The 18,752-nt window shown below is 41.4% G+C and overlaps 1 pseudogene; it reads left to right on the plus strand.

Annotated features, from left to right (window-relative positions):
* The first annotated feature begins 12,689 nt into the window (after positions 1-12,689).
* LOC118362412 (unconventional myosin-Ie-like) overlaps positions 12,690-18,752 on the plus strand; it is a 57,985-nt pseudogene continuing 51,922 nt past the window's right edge.

Raw genomic sequence — 18,752 nt, forward strand, 5'->3', positions numbered from 1 at the left:
TAGCCACAGCAAATGCGTTCTCCAACGTACCCAAAATCATCTGGTGTGATTCCCTCTGGAGTGACGCTTCCAGACCCCTCTCTTATTGGCTGAGGGCTAAAGACGAATTTTCCATTTATGGATTGTTTGGTCAGGCTGCTCAGTCAGCTACCAGCCTCGAAGTTGAACTTTACCTCTCAAGCATACAACAGCAGCATTCGGGAGCCTGAGTTCAGTTCCTATGTCTATTCATGTTTAGACTATAGCTACAGAATGGACAGAGGAAGCTGGTCCTGAGGAGAATCTGTGTGTTCCTGCTTGGAAGGCGTCTGCGATCCTATTTTTTATTTAGACTTTGTCTTGTTTTTTTTCTTAGCTGGCCAACTGCAAAACAACGTTTTACATTTTTTAGTAATAGACGACTACTGAGACAGCCAGCCCCTGTTCAATACGGAATACAAGGATACATTGTAACTGTCTGGGGAAGGAGAAAGAATGGTAAGATAACTTAGTTTTTACAGACAATTCTTTTCTGGATAACATATTCATATGGATATGAAGGAACACGATAATGTCTCTTCTTGAAAGGGACGTGAAAGTTCTTTATAGATTGTTAAATATATGGAGGTCTGATGGATTCGTGACACGATGACGTTAAATATCATGTCAACATTCTTATAAATCGCAAGATTAGCATATTCCTATTGCACAGATTAAATGGTCAATGCAAGGGGACAATGTACTTTTTATTAAATAAATTCTTAGGGTTTAGTCTAATGACCATATAATTTTCTAAATGGTCAAATAAGGTTGAAATTGCATCCTGTAAATTGTCACCAGAATATTTAAAGAAATGTTTAGCTAGTCATTCAACAAGGTAATGTCGTCATGAGTCATAGCCTACTGCGGTGCTGCAAGAGTCATTTTTACAGGCTGATGTGAAGTTGCCTATTTTGCAACCAAGAGCCTTTATGGTATTAATTGTCATAGAGAATAATAACATAATGAGATGTATGAGTGCCTATTTCACATAATTATATATTTAAGTAGACAGGAATTGAAATCATTACATTTTGTTTTGCTACAGTGTAAAGTTAAATTCAAAGAACAACTTGGACTAAATGCCTCTTCTCGTCTCAATCTGATCTAGCAGGTTGTATGGAATGTTGATAAGAATGCAACAACAATCCAATCCACTATTTTCCATCTCCTATTTGAGGAGTAACCTACCTACCATATGTTTATGATAAAAGTGCTCTCTCACACTCTCTCTCATCCTCCCTCTCTAACTGAGCAGGATTTTGTATGTGGACAGAGATATGGTAAAACATTAAACCAAAATGTTTTTGACAACAGTGTGTATCTGATATCAAAGCCTTAGTGAGACATGCTAAAGATGAAAACTGGACATTGGATCTCTTGAGATCTAGAGGGCCCAGTGGAAACACTCTTGTTTGTTTACTCCCTGTGATACAGGTGGTTCATACTGCTCACAACTAAGCGAATATTGCATAATGGAAAAAAACGTCACATTTTTAATGGTTGTCTACTCAACAACTTTCATCTCACTTACCATACAAGTATACATCTGGTGTTGTAGTAAAAGAAAGGTGGCCTGCAGATACAGTCCCTATAGCAACCACCTATACTGACGGACAGTCACATGCAGCTCCCACTTCCTAGGTACAGTGTTGGCACAGCCCTACTTTGAATAAAACAGGTTGGTCATGGAAGAGGAGACAGAGAGCAGCCTGTGTGATATCCACATGGAGATCGGTTTCTCCTGCTTACTGAATGTCATCCCAACAGCTTAAGCATACCGGAGAGAGTTATGGAGAAAGTTGTCCCTGTTGCGTGGCCTCTTCCTTTGTGTTTAGATCACAGATCGTGTGGCCATTGCCATTGTGGCAGACATCCCACTGTGGGTATCAGCTAAAGTACTGTGTATTGAATCCAACAAGTCAACTGCTGTATTTTGATTTAATTAAGGAGAAATATTTAAAAAAATAATTTGTTCTGCTTGAATTGCCCAAATCCACTGAATGACTTTGCTTGACTTGTAATGTCATGTACTGTACACCGAGTGTACAAAATATTAGGAACACCTGCTCTTTCCATGACATAGACTGACCAGTCGAATCCAGGTGAAAACTATGATCCCTTATTGATCCACTTAAATCAGTGTATATGAAGGGGATAAGACAGGTTAAATGATGATTTTTAAGCCTTGAGACAACTAAGACATGGATTGTGTGTGTGCCATTCAGAGAGTGAATGGGAAAGACAAAATATTGAAGTGCCTTTGAACGGAGTATGTCAATAGGTGCCAGGCGCACCGGTTTGAGTGTGTCAAGAACTGCAACACTGCTGGGTTCTTCAAAATCAACCGTTTCCCGTGTGTATCAAGAATGGGTACAGAGCTCAGTTACATGGTACTGAGGGTTTGTTCCTTGGATTCCTTTGTGGGAAACCAGATCTACAGGCTCCATACACTGCTCTGCTCCCAGTGCACAGACTGCATAACAGGGTTGACCTGTTCTAGAGAGACAACACGTGGGATATGGACATAGGGCGGGGTTGGTAATGACAGTATATACACAGTGTACAAAACATTAGAAAGGTGTTAGGAAGGTCCATATCCCACGTGTTGTCTCTCTAGAACAGGTTAACCCTGTTATGCAGTCTGCTCTGCTCCCAGTGCTCAGTGTATGGAGCCTGTAGATCTGGTTTCCCACAAAGGAATCCAAGGAACAAACCTTCAGTACCATGTAACTGAGCTCTGTACCTTGGCTAGCAGTCGAGCTGAAACCGTGAAGTTATACAGTGCATTCGGGACAGTATTCAGACCCATTGACTTTTTCCACGTTTTGTTACGTTACAGGCTTATTCTAAAATTGATTAAATTGTTTTCTTTCCCTCAACGATCTACACACAATACACACCATAATGACAAAGCAAAGACAGTATTTTAGAACATTTAGAAAATGTATTAATTATTGTTATTTTTTAACCAATCACATTTACATAAGTATTCAGACCCTTTACTCACGACTTTGTTAAAGCACCTTTGGCAGTGATTACAGCCTCGAGTCTTCTTGGGTATAAGCTACAAGCTTGGCACACCTGTATTTGGAGAGTTCCTCACATTCTTCTCTGCAGATCCTCTCAAGCTCTGTCAGGTTGGATGGGGAGTGTCGCTGCACAGCCTTTATCAGGTCTCTCCAGAGATGTTCAAGTCCGAGCTCTGGCTGGGCCACTCAAGGACGTTGAGACCTTTAGCCACTCCTGTGTTGTTTTGGCTGTGTGCTTAGGGTTGTTGTTCTGTTGGAAGGTGAACCTTCTCCCCAGTCTGAGGTCCGACGCGCTCTGGAGCAGGTTTTCATCAAGGATCTCTCTGTACTTTGCTCCGTTCATCTTTCCCTCGATCCTGACTAGTCTTCCAGGCCCTGTCACTGAGAAACATCCCCACAGCATGATGCTGCCTCCACCATGCTTCACCATTGGGATGGTGCCAGGTTTCCTCCAGATGTGACGCTTGGTCAAAGAGTTCAATCTTGGTTTCATCAGACCAGAGAACCTTATTTCTCAAGCGGGCTGTCATGTGCTTTTTACTGAGGAGTGGCTTCCGTCTGGCCACTCTACCATAAAGGCCTGATTGGTGGAGTGCTGCAGAGATGGTTGTCCTTCTGGAAGGTTCTCCCATCTCCACAGAGGAACTCTGGAGCTCTGTCAGAGTGACCATCAAGTTTTTGTCACCTCCTTGACCAAGGCCCTTCTCCCCTGATTGCTCAATTTGGCCGGGCGGTCAGCTCTAGGAAGAGGCTTGGTGGTTCCAAACATCTTCCATTTAAGAATGATATAGGCCACTGTGTTCTTAGGGACATTCAATGCTGCAGACATTTTTTGGTACCCTTCCCCAGATCTGTGCCTCAACACAATCCTTTTTCGGAGCTCTAAGGACAATTCCTTCGACCTCAGGGCTTGGTTTTTGCTCTGACATGCACTGTCAACTGTGGGACGTTATATAGACAGGTGTGTGTCTTTCTAAATCATGTCCAATCAATTGAATTTACCACAGGTGGACTCCAAACAAGTTGTAGAAACATCTCAAGGATGATTAATGGAAACAGGATGCACCGGAGGTCAACTTTGAGTCACATAGAAAATGGTCTGAATACTTATGTAAATTAGGTATTTCTGTTTTTTAATACATTTGCAAAAATGTCTAAACCTGTTTTCACTTGGTCTTTATGGGGTATTGTGTGTAGATTGATGAGAGAAAAAATTGAATCAATTTTAGAATAAATCTGTAATCTAACAAAGTGGAAAAAGTCAAGGGGTCTGAATACTTTCCTAATGCACTGTATTAGAACAATGTTACAATTACAAGAGTTCCAATATAACTATTTTACGTGACCTTCCGTTGGGGTAAATCCATATGAATTCAATCACTTTTTGACAGTATCCCTTTTGATTTAAACAAAACTTTCCATACATGTTTGCCCATGGAAGAAGTGGTCAGAAAGTTACTTTTTGGACCTGAATGACAAAACATTCGGGTGATAGAGGTGCTCAGATTTGACCCATTTTCCATACCCCACCATACCATTTATCTTTTCATCACTGTAAAAGATAAAACGGTTTAGTTTGATATAATTTCAAAACGTACGAACGGGGTTGTCAAACTATTTGATAATTTCTTAGACCCTACATCATCTGATATATCATCTGATATTTGTTTTGTGCTCGATCATGGAAATAACAATCTTATCCCTTCAGATAACTGCGATTTAACTAGTACACCGTTGAAAATTGAATTGAAATTTGTACTTCTAATTACTACCACAAAGAGGACCGCCGGTCCACGCACCATTTTAATATATTACCATTTTAATATATTACCATTTTAAGTCAACGTTGTCTGATTTGTGGACCTCCAACCATCTTTGTGATACCATTTTGAAAGTCTCATTTAAAAAATGTGTATTCCCATTTTATTACGTTTATTAACCACAACATGACACCCTGTATTCAAGAGCATGTTGTGTGTCTCAACCGATGGCACAACACAAAAAACCCTGTTTGCAAGATTTTGAATTCTATACATTTCAACTGTATAATTTCCAGTGATGAAGACATGGATAGCTAATAGTATGGTGGGGTATGCAAAAACTTTGAACACCTTTATCTTTTGAAGCACACTTTCTCTTTCTGACCATTTCTACAATGGGCAAATACGTATGGAAGGTTAAGTTCAAATCAAAAAGAGGTACTGTCAAAATTGATTGAATTCAAATGGTTTACCCATTGTCCTCCTGTACCATAAAATGCATGCATATACATTGTTTGATGACTGGATGACCCCCTCTCTGTAGGCTCATGATGGTTTTAAAAACATTATCTTCATCCTTCTGTAGTAGATTCCAACGAATAAACCCAGATACGAGGATAGATAGATTTAGCATGCTGTGCACACATCTCGATGAGCCAACATTAGACAACTTTTAGCCTTGAGGCACAATCTGACTCACTTCAGAGGTAATATGCTGCGGTGAACCCAAGTCCCCTAGATCTGCTGAAGTTAAGAGATATTCTTATTTAGACTTGCGCTTGTGGGCGGTTCCCTGGCATGGGTGCTGAATTTCATGCTGAATGACCAGAAGGAAATGGACTGGTTTCCTTCTGGTGAGGTAGCTTTAATGACAGTAGAACATATGTGCTGTATATACAGATCCTTTCATCAGTGACAGGATTATTGAGCATAATATTCAGTAAGCAGAGAATGGAAAGGTTGAATTCAAAACAATATGAAACGGTTGGACACAACTGAATGTATCCTTTCAATGAACCAGGTGGAAAACATTTAATACGTCTTGCATCTTAACATTTTGCACCACTGGAATAATTGGACATGAAAGGAGCAATTGTTTTTCCAGGTTTGCTCCAAAAGTAGGTAGCTGTTTTGCGTGCAAGATCATAGTACGTCATCTAGATGTGTCAGAACCTGGCTCGTCATAAGCAGACTTTCTGTCAAATAATAAACCTTCCCCAGATATTCTCCTCTCTTTAGTCTGATGTCAGAGATAAAGAATGAAACTCACCGCAGTTACTCAGTGCACAACTCTTCCTTTAAAAAAAAAAGAACGGCTTTTTGGGGTCACATTGAGGGAACTCTAATATTTGGTTTGTGTGGAGAGAAGCAGTCTGTCACTCTGACTGTCTGGAGCACCAGGCGGTAGCATCACTCACAGGCCCCACTCTGCCAGATGCTGAATACTAGGTCAGTATGACAGCGTATGGTTTTTATCATCTTTTTCTGCAGGGAGGTGAATGCTCAGTAATATACCCCCATTTCAAAGCCTGTGCTCCATTTTTTTCCACCCTGAAATGCTGAAAAGAGTTTTGCAGGAATTCGAGCCCTTCTTTAGAACAGGGCGAACACCCCTTCTGGGGAATTTGTTCACAGAGATCCAGTAAACCTACACTCTCCTCTTTATCAATCCCACGCATATTGGTCTTTGTTCCAAAGCTCCATCTTCATGTTCGTATCGTTCCATAAGCCATCACACAGGTTCTAAGTTCTGACTCATTGACTTCCAGACCAGATGGAATCAGACTGGATCAAGAATCAGATTTATTAATGGATGTTAAACGCTTGTCTTAGCCTTACTATTCTGACAATGTTCTCACAGAAGCTCCTCTGAATGATATTTACTCATTGGTTGTAACCCCTTGTGGTTTGTTTGTGCAAAATGAAAAGTTAAAAGGATGAATTAAACATAAAACTGGTTAAAATTAGCATTTCTTTAATTTAGTTTTTTATTGGTAGTTTAACATTTTAATTAGTTTTATAAAGAGCTGCTGTTGACCTTTGTCTTCAAACAGATATGCTGTCTGATGTGATGCCACATCCTGCCATGTCTTTTAAAGTGCATCAGATTAGAGGATACCGCTTCATGGTTACCATTCATGATGCCATTAACACAGCAACTTCCTCTGTTTGGCACTTACTTAGTATTCCTCAGTAGTTGATCATGGTGGCAGTTTGTTCTCCAAACCAAAACCCCATTGTTCTTCACTGACAAGTAAATGTTACCTTTGTGCAAACTAATACCACCTGCTAACTGTGGCCATTCACAGGTAACCCTACATTATAAAATGTGTCAATCTATTGGTTTTGGAGCAAGCAAAAATATAGAGGATTCTCCTTTTAGATCCAATTGTATACCCATTTTCTGCCTCACCTTTGTGTCGTGAACATTTCCATGAATCATTATTTTATTTTCTGCTTTCCTCAGTCGGTTCAGTGATGGCACAGTGGTTCTGTTGTTCTGCCCCTGAGCAAGGCAGATAACCCACTGTTTACCGGGCGCCGAAGACGTGGATGTCGATTATGGCAGCCCCCCACACTTCTGTGATTCACAGGGGTTGGGTTAAATGTGGAATACACATTTCAGTTGAATACATTGTTGGACAACTGACTAGGTATCCCCCTTTCCCTAATGCAGGCCTTTAATGTCTTTGAAATTTGAAACACATCCCTCAGCAACCTGGGCCAGCTGTGAATGTGGTGGTCAGGTGAGGAACAGCCAGCTGTATTTTCCCCTCTGTAAAGTGATCTGGGTCTGTGTGTCCCGGCCAGCTCACTGTCAGCTCCAGTCTTCTCTTTTGGCTTGCCCAGGTTTACTGATGCCCAGCCCTTGGTACAGCACACCATTTGTGAGCCTGGCTCTCGCACCACTACCCACAGGACTGGGTGCCCACTGGGGTGAGGGTAGCCTGCAGGCTACCCCCAATGGAGAGCACAGTCTGTTCTCACAGCAAATGTCTCCCATTACCCCAGTGAGGGATGGGGAGGACTGTGCCAGGCAGCTCTTTGGTCCCATGCAGAGGAGGCCACTTTTGATCAGACTTCTAGGCTGATGTGATATCTTCTCTCGCTCAGACAATACCCACCTGTTCTAGTCTGGGCCACAATTAAACAGCTGCTAAGTTTTATAGGTGTTATGTGTAGTAAATGGAAACTCTGTTTTTTTCTTGAAGTATGTCGGTTTGACATATTTTAGGCAATTTCATGCTGTGAGACAAAGATTTCACAACATTTGTCACTATAACTTTCATATTTTCCAAAAGTAGTTACCATGATATCAGCCCCATTGAGCACAGCTGGAGTCTTCTGTCTGCCTCTGGATCTTTTCTGTCTTGTCTGTGGATTTGAGCAGGGTTCTGAGAGGGTTCTGTTTGCATACAGACAAACATGCCCTGAATTCCATGGGGGGTATTTGGCCAACTAACCAAGGCTAAGGGCTGTATCCAGGCACTCCGAATTCTTTAGTTGGTAAGAACAGCCTTTAGCCATGGTATATTGGCTATATACCACACCCCCTCGGGCCTTATTGCTTAATTATAACCAAGTAACACCATAGTGAGAGACAAGTACATGCTCTAGATGTCCTCATTTGCATAATCTGTTTTTCCTTATTTTGTGGTTGGTTGCTTTATTTTTGTAATTTTCAACAGATATCCACTGTCCACACAGTCTCCCACACTAAGGAGGTGGAACTCTGTTCAGCAAGCTCTGACCTAACAAAAAAGTAAACAAAGTCTTATTTGAAACTTCTATTTGCATGTGTTTTCTCACCCGTTGGCACAGCTGTGGAAATGGAAAAATGTCACGCTCTGTCAGAGCTGAGTTCCATTTATCTGTTCAGCTTGTTTCCTATCCACTGTTGCATTATGTCAAAAGATCATAGGCCTCTGATTCAGTGTTTGGGCTCCAGCACTGCCCCATGGAGACTTTATCAACCCATCTCAGTCTGTTACCGTGCCCTAGGTCGCCATTGTTTTCACCCTGCATCACTTCTTAGATTAAGGTTAATGGCTCATTATGGCTTTCCTATAATCATAAATTGTATACTATTGTGCCACACAGTTTCCCACTGTATTGTGCCAGTAATACCCATAATCTCATTAGCTACAGTACCAGTCAAATGTTTGGACACACCTACTCATTCCAGGGTTTTTCTTTATTTGTTGCTATTGTCTACATTGTAGAATAATAGTGAAGACATCAAAAACTATGAAATAACACATGGAATCATGTAGTAACCAAAAAAGTGTTCAATTCAAAATATTTTATATTTGAGATTATTCAAAATAGCCACCCTTTTGGCCTTGATGACAGCTTTGCACACTTTTGGCATTCTCTCAACCAGCTTCATGAGGTAATCACCTGGAATGCATTTAAATTAACAGGTGCCTTGTTAATTTGTGCAATTTCTTTCCTTCTTAATGCGTTTTTAGGCAATCAGTTGTGTTGTGACAGAAGATAGCCATATTTGGTAAAATACCAAGTCCATATTATGGCAAGAACAGCTCAAATAATCAAAGAGAAACGACAGTCCATCATTACTTTAAGACATGAAGGTCAGTCAATCCGGGAAATTTCAAAAACTTTGAAAGTTTCTTCAAGTGCAGTTGCAAAAACCATCAAGCGCTATGATAACTGGCTCTCACGAGGACCGCCACAGTAAAGGAAGACCCAGAGTTACCTCTGCTGTAGAGTTCATTAGTGTTACCAGCCTCAGAAATTGTAGACCAAATAAATGCTTCACACAGTTCAAGTAACAGACACATCTCAACATCAACTGTTTAGATGATACATGGTTGAATTGCTGCAAAGAAACCACTACTCAAGGACACAAATAATAAGAGACTTGCTTAGGCCAAGAAACACGAGCAATGGACATTAGACCGGTGGAAATCTGTTGGTCTGATGAGTCCAAATGAGATCATTTTGGTTCCAACCACCATGTCTTTGTGAGACGCAGAATAGGTGAACGGATGATCTCTGCATGTGTGGTTCCCAACCGTGAAGCATGGGGAGGAGTTGTGATGGTGTGGGGATGCTTTGCCGGTGACACTGTCTGATTTATTTACAATTCTAGGCACACTTAACCAGCATGGCTACCACAGCAATCTGCAGCGATACGCCATCCCATCTGGTTTGCGCTTAGTCCCACTATCATTTGTTCTTCAACAGGACAATGACTCAAAACACACCTCCAGGCTGTGTAAGGGCTATTTGACTAAGGAGAGTGATGGAATGCTGCATCAGATGACCTGGCCTCCACAATCACCTGACCTCAGTTTGGGATGAGTTGGACCACAGAGTGAAGGAAAAGCAGCCAACAAGTGCTCATCATATTTGGGAACTCCGTTGGAAAAGCAATCCTCATGAAGCTGGTTGAGAGAATGCCAAAAGTGTGCAAAGCTGTCATCAAGGCAAAGGGGGGCTACTTTGAAGAATATAAAATATATTTTGATTTAACACTCTTTTTGGTTACGACATGATTCCATATGTGTTATTTCATATATATAGTGTGTGTGTGTGTGTGTGTGTGTGTGTGTGTGTGTGTGTGTGTGTGTGTGTGTGTGTGTGTGTGTGTGTGTGTGTCTTAACTGTCCATATCACTGAACCAAACATCAACTGTAACCCTCAATGAAAATATCTAATTGGTGTGATGTAGCTCTGCAGTACTATAGTGATCAACACAATATAAGATTAATATCAGAGAATCAAGAGATCGTCAGCTGGAAATCATTGGAACTGTGTTATATTATTCCCTTCAAAGCTGGAGAGGACTACAAACAGCCTACTGCAACATCTATCATTTTTTATTCTTTTCACATTTTTACTGCACAAAAACGCTTTGAAATAACATTTTATGAGAAATGTGTCTAAAGGGTTGCAGTGAAATCTGGTATGTGATTTTGTGACAGTGAAGCTGATTGTGATTCATTAAGGTTGTCTTTGTGGAATGTAAATGTTTGTCATTGGATTCATTGTGTATATTCAGAACAGTAAGTCATGAAGCTGTATTTGGGATCACGTGTGTGTGTGTGTGTGTGTGTGTGTGTGTGTGTGTGTGTGTGTGTGTGTGTGTGTGTGTGTGTGTGTGTGTGTGTGTGTGTGTGTGTGTGTGTGTGTAGCAGTGACTGAGTTTGAGCTCTCTTTCATTTCTTTTTTTTAGACCTGGTCAGCTGCTTGGGCTGTTCAGACACAAAGTAAGTCGGTGACAAAACAAAGTATTCCAAAAATAAGTATTTTATATTAGTTCTCATTGGGCATGTGGTGTGGAAACACAGTGATAGACAGCAGCCTCATACCCAGTCCCAGACAGACTGTAAATGGATGGGTGTGTAAAGTAAAGGTCTGTGCCAGTGTTCTGTTGGGTGAGCCAGGTTATTGCCAGTGTTCTGTTGGGTGAGCCAGGTTATTGCCAGTGTTCTGTTGGGTGAGCCAGGTTATTGCCAGTGTTCTGTTGGGTGAGCCAGGTTATTACCAGTGTTCTGTTGGGTGAGCCAGGTTATTGCCAGTGTTCTGTTGGGTGAGCCAGGTTATTACCAGTGTTCTGTTGGGTGAGCCAGGTTATTACCAGTGTTCTGTTGGGTGAGCCAGGTTATTACCAGTGTTCTGTTGGGTGAGCCAGGTTATTACCAGTGTTCTGTTGGGTGAGCCAGGTTATTACCAGTGTTCTGTTGGGTGAGCCAGGTTATTACCAGTGTTCTGTTGGGTGAGCCAGGTTATTACCAGTGTTCTGTTGGGTGAGCCAGGTTATTACCAGTGTTCTGTTGGGTGAGCCAGGTTATTACCAGTGTTCTGTTGGGTGAGCCAGGTTATTACCAGTGTTCTGTTGGGTGAGCCAGGTTATTACCAGTGTTCTGTTGGGTGAGCCAGGTTATTACCAGTGTTCTGTTGGGTGAGCCAGGTTATTACCAGTGTTCTGTTGGGTGAGCCAGGTTATTACCAGTGTTCTGTTGGGTGAGCCAGGTTATTACCAGTGTTCTGTTGGGTGAGCCAGGTTATTACCAGTGTTCTGTTGGGTGAGCCAGGTTATTACCAGTGTTCTGTTGGGTGAGCCAGGTTATTACCAGTGTTCTGTTGGGTGAGCCAGGTTATTAGGCCATACTTGGGGAGGGTGGAATGCTTTCTGGGGAGAGGCCGTTGTTGATGACTTCCTGAGTGTTTAACGTCAGCTCAGATGGGAGTTGTGCTGCTCTTGGTCGTCAGCCAGCACCCATTTCCCTGAGTGGCTGGGAGTAAGATGCTCTAGCCAGCATCGTTAGTCTGCCTGTTTTCTATACCATCAGGTGTACACACGGCCTTTCATCTCTCTGATGCTACCGTCCTGGGAGCCATGCTAGATGTTAGCATTTAGGATAAATGATCACTAAATCTGGCTCTACGGTTCCCAGGACATCTGTTTTTTTAATGCACCCAGTTGATTTTGAGTTTGACTATAGTGTATAATCGCGTTTAAAAAAAAAATTCATCCCAAAAATAGATGGCAGAATATTTAATAAAGCTCCCACATGTCTGGCTTTGATTAACTTCTCAGTTATGCTTCCCTTTTGTGGGCTGCTATCTCTTAAAAGCTGTTGTGCTTCTGTATGAATCTGTCAAACTTGGTTTAGGCAGAGCAGTTTTATGGCAGGCTGTAATTTGTGCACTCTAGTAGTGGACTTACTATACAGATTTTGCACCTAGTGTGGCTTCCTCTCTGTATACGTACACAGCAGCAGCAGGGCCCAAAAAACAAATATTGATTTGTATAGAAGTCGCTTTGTGTTAGTTCACCTCTGTCGGACAGCTTATCACACAGCTGATGTTATTGACACAGGCGGTTTATGTGTCTTTGTGTTCTCTTAGTGAAATGAATGTGTTCTCTGCTGTTGCCCTGTTGGACTGCTCACTATGTCGGGTAGAGGTTGACCGAATTAATATGCATTGTCGATTTTTCAAGTTTTCATAACAATCGGTAATCGCCATTTTTGGACGCTGATTATGGCTGATTACATTGCAATCCACGAGGAGACTGCGTGGCAGGCTGACTACGCATTATGCGAGTGCAGCAAGGAGCCAAGGTAAGTAGCTAGCTAGCATTGTTTTTTATAAGATAAGTTTAATCTTCACATAATCACTAGTGAACTACACGTGGTTGATGATATTACTAGGTTAACTAGTTTGTCCTGTGTTGCATATAATCAATGCTGTGCCTGTTAATTTCTCATCGAATCACAGCCTACTTCGCCAAACGGGGGATGATTTAACAAAAGGGCATTTGCGAAAAAAGCACAATCGTTGCACGAATGTACCTGACCATAAACATCAATGCCTTTCCTAAAATCAAAACACAGAAGTATATATTTTTAAGCCTGCATATTTAGTTAAAAGAAATTCCTGTTAGCAGTCAATATTAACTAGGGAAATTGTTTCACTTCTCTTACGTTCAGTACAAGCAGAGTCAGGGTATATGCAACAGTTTGGGCCACCTGGCTCGTTGTGAACTAATTTGCCAGATTTTTACATAAAAATGACATAACATTGAAGGTTGTGTAATGTAACCGTAATATTTAGACTTATGGATGCCACCTGTTCGATAAATACGGAAAGGTTCCGTATTTCACTGAAAGAATAAACGTTTTGTTTTTGAAAATGATAGTTTCCGGGTTTGACCATATTAATGGCCTAAGTCTCTTATTTCTGTGTGTTTATTATAATTAAGTCTATGATTTGATAGAGCAGTCTGACTGAGCAGTGGTAGGCAGCAGCAGGCTCGTACGCATTCATTCAAACTTTACTGCGTTTGCCAGCGGCTCTTAGCAATGCTTGAAGCACAGCGCTGTTTATGACTTCAAGCCTATCAACTCCTGAGATTAGGCTGGCAATACTAAAGTGTCTATTAGAACATAAAATAGTCAACGGTATATAAAATGTGAATTGCATAGAGAGAAATAGTCGACGTGTCATAATTCCTATAATAACTACAATCTAAAACTTTTTAACTCGGAATATTGAACCACCAGTTTTCATATGTTCTGAGCAAGGAACTTAAATGTTAGCTTTTTTACATGGCACATATTGCACTTTTACTTTCTTCTCCAACACTATGTTTTTGCATTATTTAAACCAAATTGAGCATGTTTCATTATTTATTTGAGACTAAATATATTTTATTTATGTATTTATATTAAGTGAAAATAAAAGTGTTAATTGTTGTAATTGTCATTATTACTCCTATCTAAATGGGCCAATTTTTAATTGGTATCGGCTTTTTTTTGGTCCTCCAATAATCTGGATCATAATCGGTCAACCTCTATTTTCCCCCTGAAAGGACTGGTTCATAAGCGGAGGAATGAACTTGGTGGAGCCAAAGGAGGAAAATGAACCATACATCCAATGTATAAACTGGGCCCTTATTCTATTTATACCATGAACAAGCACAAGGCATGCTTTTCTACACACCCAGCCAGCCACACCCCTTATGACGAGGTTCTCTTTCACATTTCTTTCGGACACGTCACACCACCACCGCCTGTATCCCTTCTGTTCTGTCACTGTCGAAGATATCTCTCTCACTCTCTGTTGCGGTGATAAAAATCCAGACGCTGAAAGCACTCATCGTGTCTTAGAGAATATACATCCACCTAGCTTTGCTCCAGCCACGCCATTTAACAGTGTCTGACCTTCACAGACCTATCCCACAGTAACTTGAGGCATCTGGGCTCATTTCAGCCGTGTTATGCCATAGCAGTACTGTGCCCAGGACCCAGACAGTTTTGGTACACATTGTAAAAACAACTCCTGCTGCATTGATGTGTTTTCGAGTGAGTGGCCCTCCTTCTTCTCCTATTCAGGAGTTCTCCTGTCTAGGCCTGGGAGGTACTTTGTCATATATCTGTTTCAATGGGCCAATTAGTCCAGGCCATAACCCATGACTGCTTCTGGGCTAAAGCCTCACTAATTCAGAGGATGGTTTTTCTGTTTATGGCAATTGACTCTCCTCCTGGCAACAGTCTTACATTTACATTTACATTTAAGTCATTTAGCAGACGCTCTTATCCAGAGCGACAAGAGGAGATCCCTCCTGTATCAGTAAGAAGTTTGGTGTCTCAGACCCTGAGGATGGAGTCTTTACCATGTCATGAAAGATTTCTAAGGTCTATCTTCAAGATACCCCGTGGATATTGAAGGGTGTATTGGATTTATGAGAAGTGATTGGCTCCTGACTAGCAGGTGATTTCACAGCTGAGAAACAGTATTTGGTATAATCCTTCAGTCATTGGGGTTTTCTTTTGAAAAAACAAAAAACACTTTGCTAACTGGCAGTGTTGTAGCTTGACATTTTATTCCAATACTGACTCCTAGAGAGTTCTACCCATATCCCTTATGAATGAGTATGAATGTCAGACCACCCAGATGTGTTCCACAGTAAAGGGATATTGAATAACCGTATGGCAGGGGTCCCCAATTACATTCAGCTGTGGGCCAATTTATCCTTGAGTGGATGATCGGGGGGCCGGAACATCGCAAGAATCCCAAACAGATAGTATTTGACAAAAACAAAAAGATTTCAAACCTTGATTACATTGGGATAAAACCCACATATGCCTCTCTGTTTATGCATAGGAAACCTGGGAACAGATATCCTACATTTAAAATGACTTTGAGCTGATTTCCTGGTGATTTTTATTTATTTTATTTTTACAGTCTTTTATGTCCAACAACAAAATCACCCAGTGGCGGGCTGAATTTGGCCCATGGGGTGCCTATTGGGGAACTCTGCAGTATGGTATTACTTGTTGGGAATGGGAGGGTATCCCTGCAGGTGTCACACCTCACACAATGGCATTTTCTTATCAGCCATGTTTACAGGAGATAATTGAGGACTACCTGATTTTCGAGAGAGTGAAGGTTGTTGTCACAGCAATGTTAGGCAGTGCCATGGGACCCACTTAGGAGATCTAGTTCAGGGAAATTCTACGTGTGGCACTCATCTACCCGGTAATGTATGGAAAGCTGAAAAAGAAGGATGGAAGGTTCTCTTTGACAGCGAGAGCAAACCACCATACAAAAACTGAGACCAGGGAGATATTGTCTTTGCAAAAATGTATAATTTCTATTATAGGCGCTGAACATTTGCAAAGATTCCCTTCCTATAGGAGGGCTTCTAGCTGGAAGCTGTGTAACAAACCTGAGACTGGTCTGGACAAATAGCAGCCACTGTGTGGCACAGAAAATCATTGGTACGAATGAGAGCCTGCTGCAAATGGTTTGTTTACGTTCCAGCTGCAAGAAAAATAGTGTGGCTGTTCTTAAGAGTAGGCCTACCCACAGTGACATCTAGCCACCCTATACCATAGCATGTGATTTTACATTTAATTATTATTTTTTGTGTGGCTAGAAGTGAATCTTATCATAAACATTGTCATGTATTTAAGGGGGACTTATAAACGGTAGATGTATTCTCGTGAAATATGACATTTCACATGCGTTTCCATGGATTCAGTACATAGGAGGATTCTCTCTTTTGAAACCTCTCCTCCAGTCTCAGCTTACACATCTCCTTACCTCTCTGTTTGTTCTCCCTGGGGAGGACACAGGCACCCAGCTACCCAGGCCTAACTAGCCCTGCCCTGCAGGCTACAGCTGTCTCCAGTTCACACTACCCTCAGCTACTATCTAGAGTTGATTTAGTACAATTGTGTAACAAACTCTTTGAAAAATAGGGCCTCTTTTCACTTGTCTTATGTAAAAGCTTATTCAACATGTACGTCAGCCCTGGCCCAGATAAACAGTATAAGAACTTAGACAGTTAAGGAGTAGTGGTGGTTTTCTCTGCATTATTGATGTTGATATATCTTTTCTAAGCAGGTGACTTCAGGGTAAGTTGCACAGCAGAATGAGAGAAGCACTGCAGCCTGGATTTTCATGTCTACCACCTACACCTAATAGATATAGACCAAACTGCATGTTTACAGGTGTTAATGTCTCTCAGACCAACACTGAATTGACTAATCGGTGTAAGTCATATTTTCATGCCCATGAGCTTTGGTAGCGGGGACTGTTTCCACTGGCATTGAGCTCTGGGTATTTTTATTAATGGGGAGTTATGGCTGCCAGGCTAAGAGACTCAGACAGGGTCAGAATTTTTTTAACTTATTGACACGAGACAACTATTAGTCCAAGTCTGGGTAGTGTTCTTAGGCTTGGCATGGATGTCTCCTCTACTGGCATGGTGCTGAGCAATGGTGAAGTTGGCTGGACCCTGGGTGTTGCTACCATGGTGACCATGGTCCAGCTGAGGAAGAGGCTGCTGTTTATGGTGCTCTGTGACCCTAATGAATATCCCATCCAATGGAGTAGCTGTGCATGGCAACAGCCCCACACTGCTGCTTATTGTTACTTCTCTTTTCTCATCTTGAAATACCCTGGATAATGATTCAGACTGTTCAGACTACTGTCTCTAATATTAGAGACATCACAGTATTCTCAATCATCATCCAGGGTTTTTCAACCTCTCTCTTTGATTGCTTTGTTTTCTCCTCTTGACTTGTGGAAGGTTTCACTCTCTGTCAGCACTCTGTTCCTGGCACTGCTCTGAAATGAGTGGTTTTTAAAAATGCAGATTCAGCAGTTGATCCAGAGCAATGATAGAGTCCAGGTGGAAGCACTGCTTAGTGTTGGCCTTCATTTAGTTCTATTTAGTTTGTCTGTTAAAGGGGCAATCCGGAGTTGCAATAATAACAATGCGCCCCTTTTTCAGTAAATACTTGAGATATGGCTGGAGAAACCACTCTCAAATATAATGTTGACATCCATGATCTCAACATTATAGTTTTAACCATGTTTTGAGGCTATACAGTGTTTGTTTACATTTACTTTGTTTCCAAACATTGAAGTAAAACAAGCTGATATCCTGGGTTCTGAAAGGGTATGACAGTTTAACTAAAAGCTCATGAGGCATTTATAAGTCACAGTCTTCAAGAATCAATTAGTACACACCAAAGATGGATGTTACAACTGCAAAGGTCATAGCTGATATATGGCTGACCTGGCTGTGACCCGGGATCATGGAGACAGGAAGTACTAACTGACATCATGCCTTCCAATGCTAGATATAGTGTGGGTGGTGTGGAGGATCAGAGTATTTTCTTCAAGGTTTGGGGGGGTGGGGATTTTTTTAATCAACAAAATGCATGATGGCATTTCATACTGTAAGACTTAGTATATGTGCATCTGTCCAAAGCTTCTCAAATCTGTTTAAATTAAATCAAAAATCATTTATAAAATCCTAATCCTTCTCTGGGAAGGGAAACCTGACTCAGAATGGAGCTGCTTTCAGAAATCAGGTCAACTGAACTACTACATGGTAGCACATGTATGCACTTATCCAACCCTTGCATGAACAAAATAAATGTGTAGCCTGATCCTGGCCACATCCCAAGCAATATCCACCAGATTGTTACTGGAAAGAGATCCAGTTCTATAGTAGAGTGCAGCACCAGAAAGTGGTCTTCTTAACACATGGTGGGCTCTGTGTCAAATCCAAGGTTGGAAAAGGAGAACAGAGTAACAGTGGGGAAAGGGGGGTGTCGCCTGTTGTACTGAATCAAACCCAGCCATTTCTCGAACTCAGCTCTGCTCAGCACTATCCATATATGGTAATGGTATTTGCATGAAAAAAAGCCTGACATTATGAATCTGGGGCTGGTGCAGAAATTCCTCAACTGCTGTCGGGGTAACTTTAAGGAAAAGGTCTGGTCCCAAACCTGGGAGACTATAAGGAGTTGATTGTTATTTCAGAGAGTGAAGGAGATCAAGTCATGAATCAGATTAATCCTAGATCTCTTTGGACAGAGGTTCCAATCATACTTCCCGGGATCAAGGTTGTTTTGACATCTGTGAAACACATAATATGTGACTGGAA

This window comes from Oncorhynchus keta, chromosome 2 (assembly GCF_023373465.1).
Source record: "Oncorhynchus keta strain PuntledgeMale-10-30-2019 chromosome 2, Oket_V2, whole genome shotgun sequence".
Taxonomy (NCBI): Eukaryota; Metazoa; Chordata; class Actinopteri; order Salmoniformes; family Salmonidae; genus Oncorhynchus; species Oncorhynchus keta.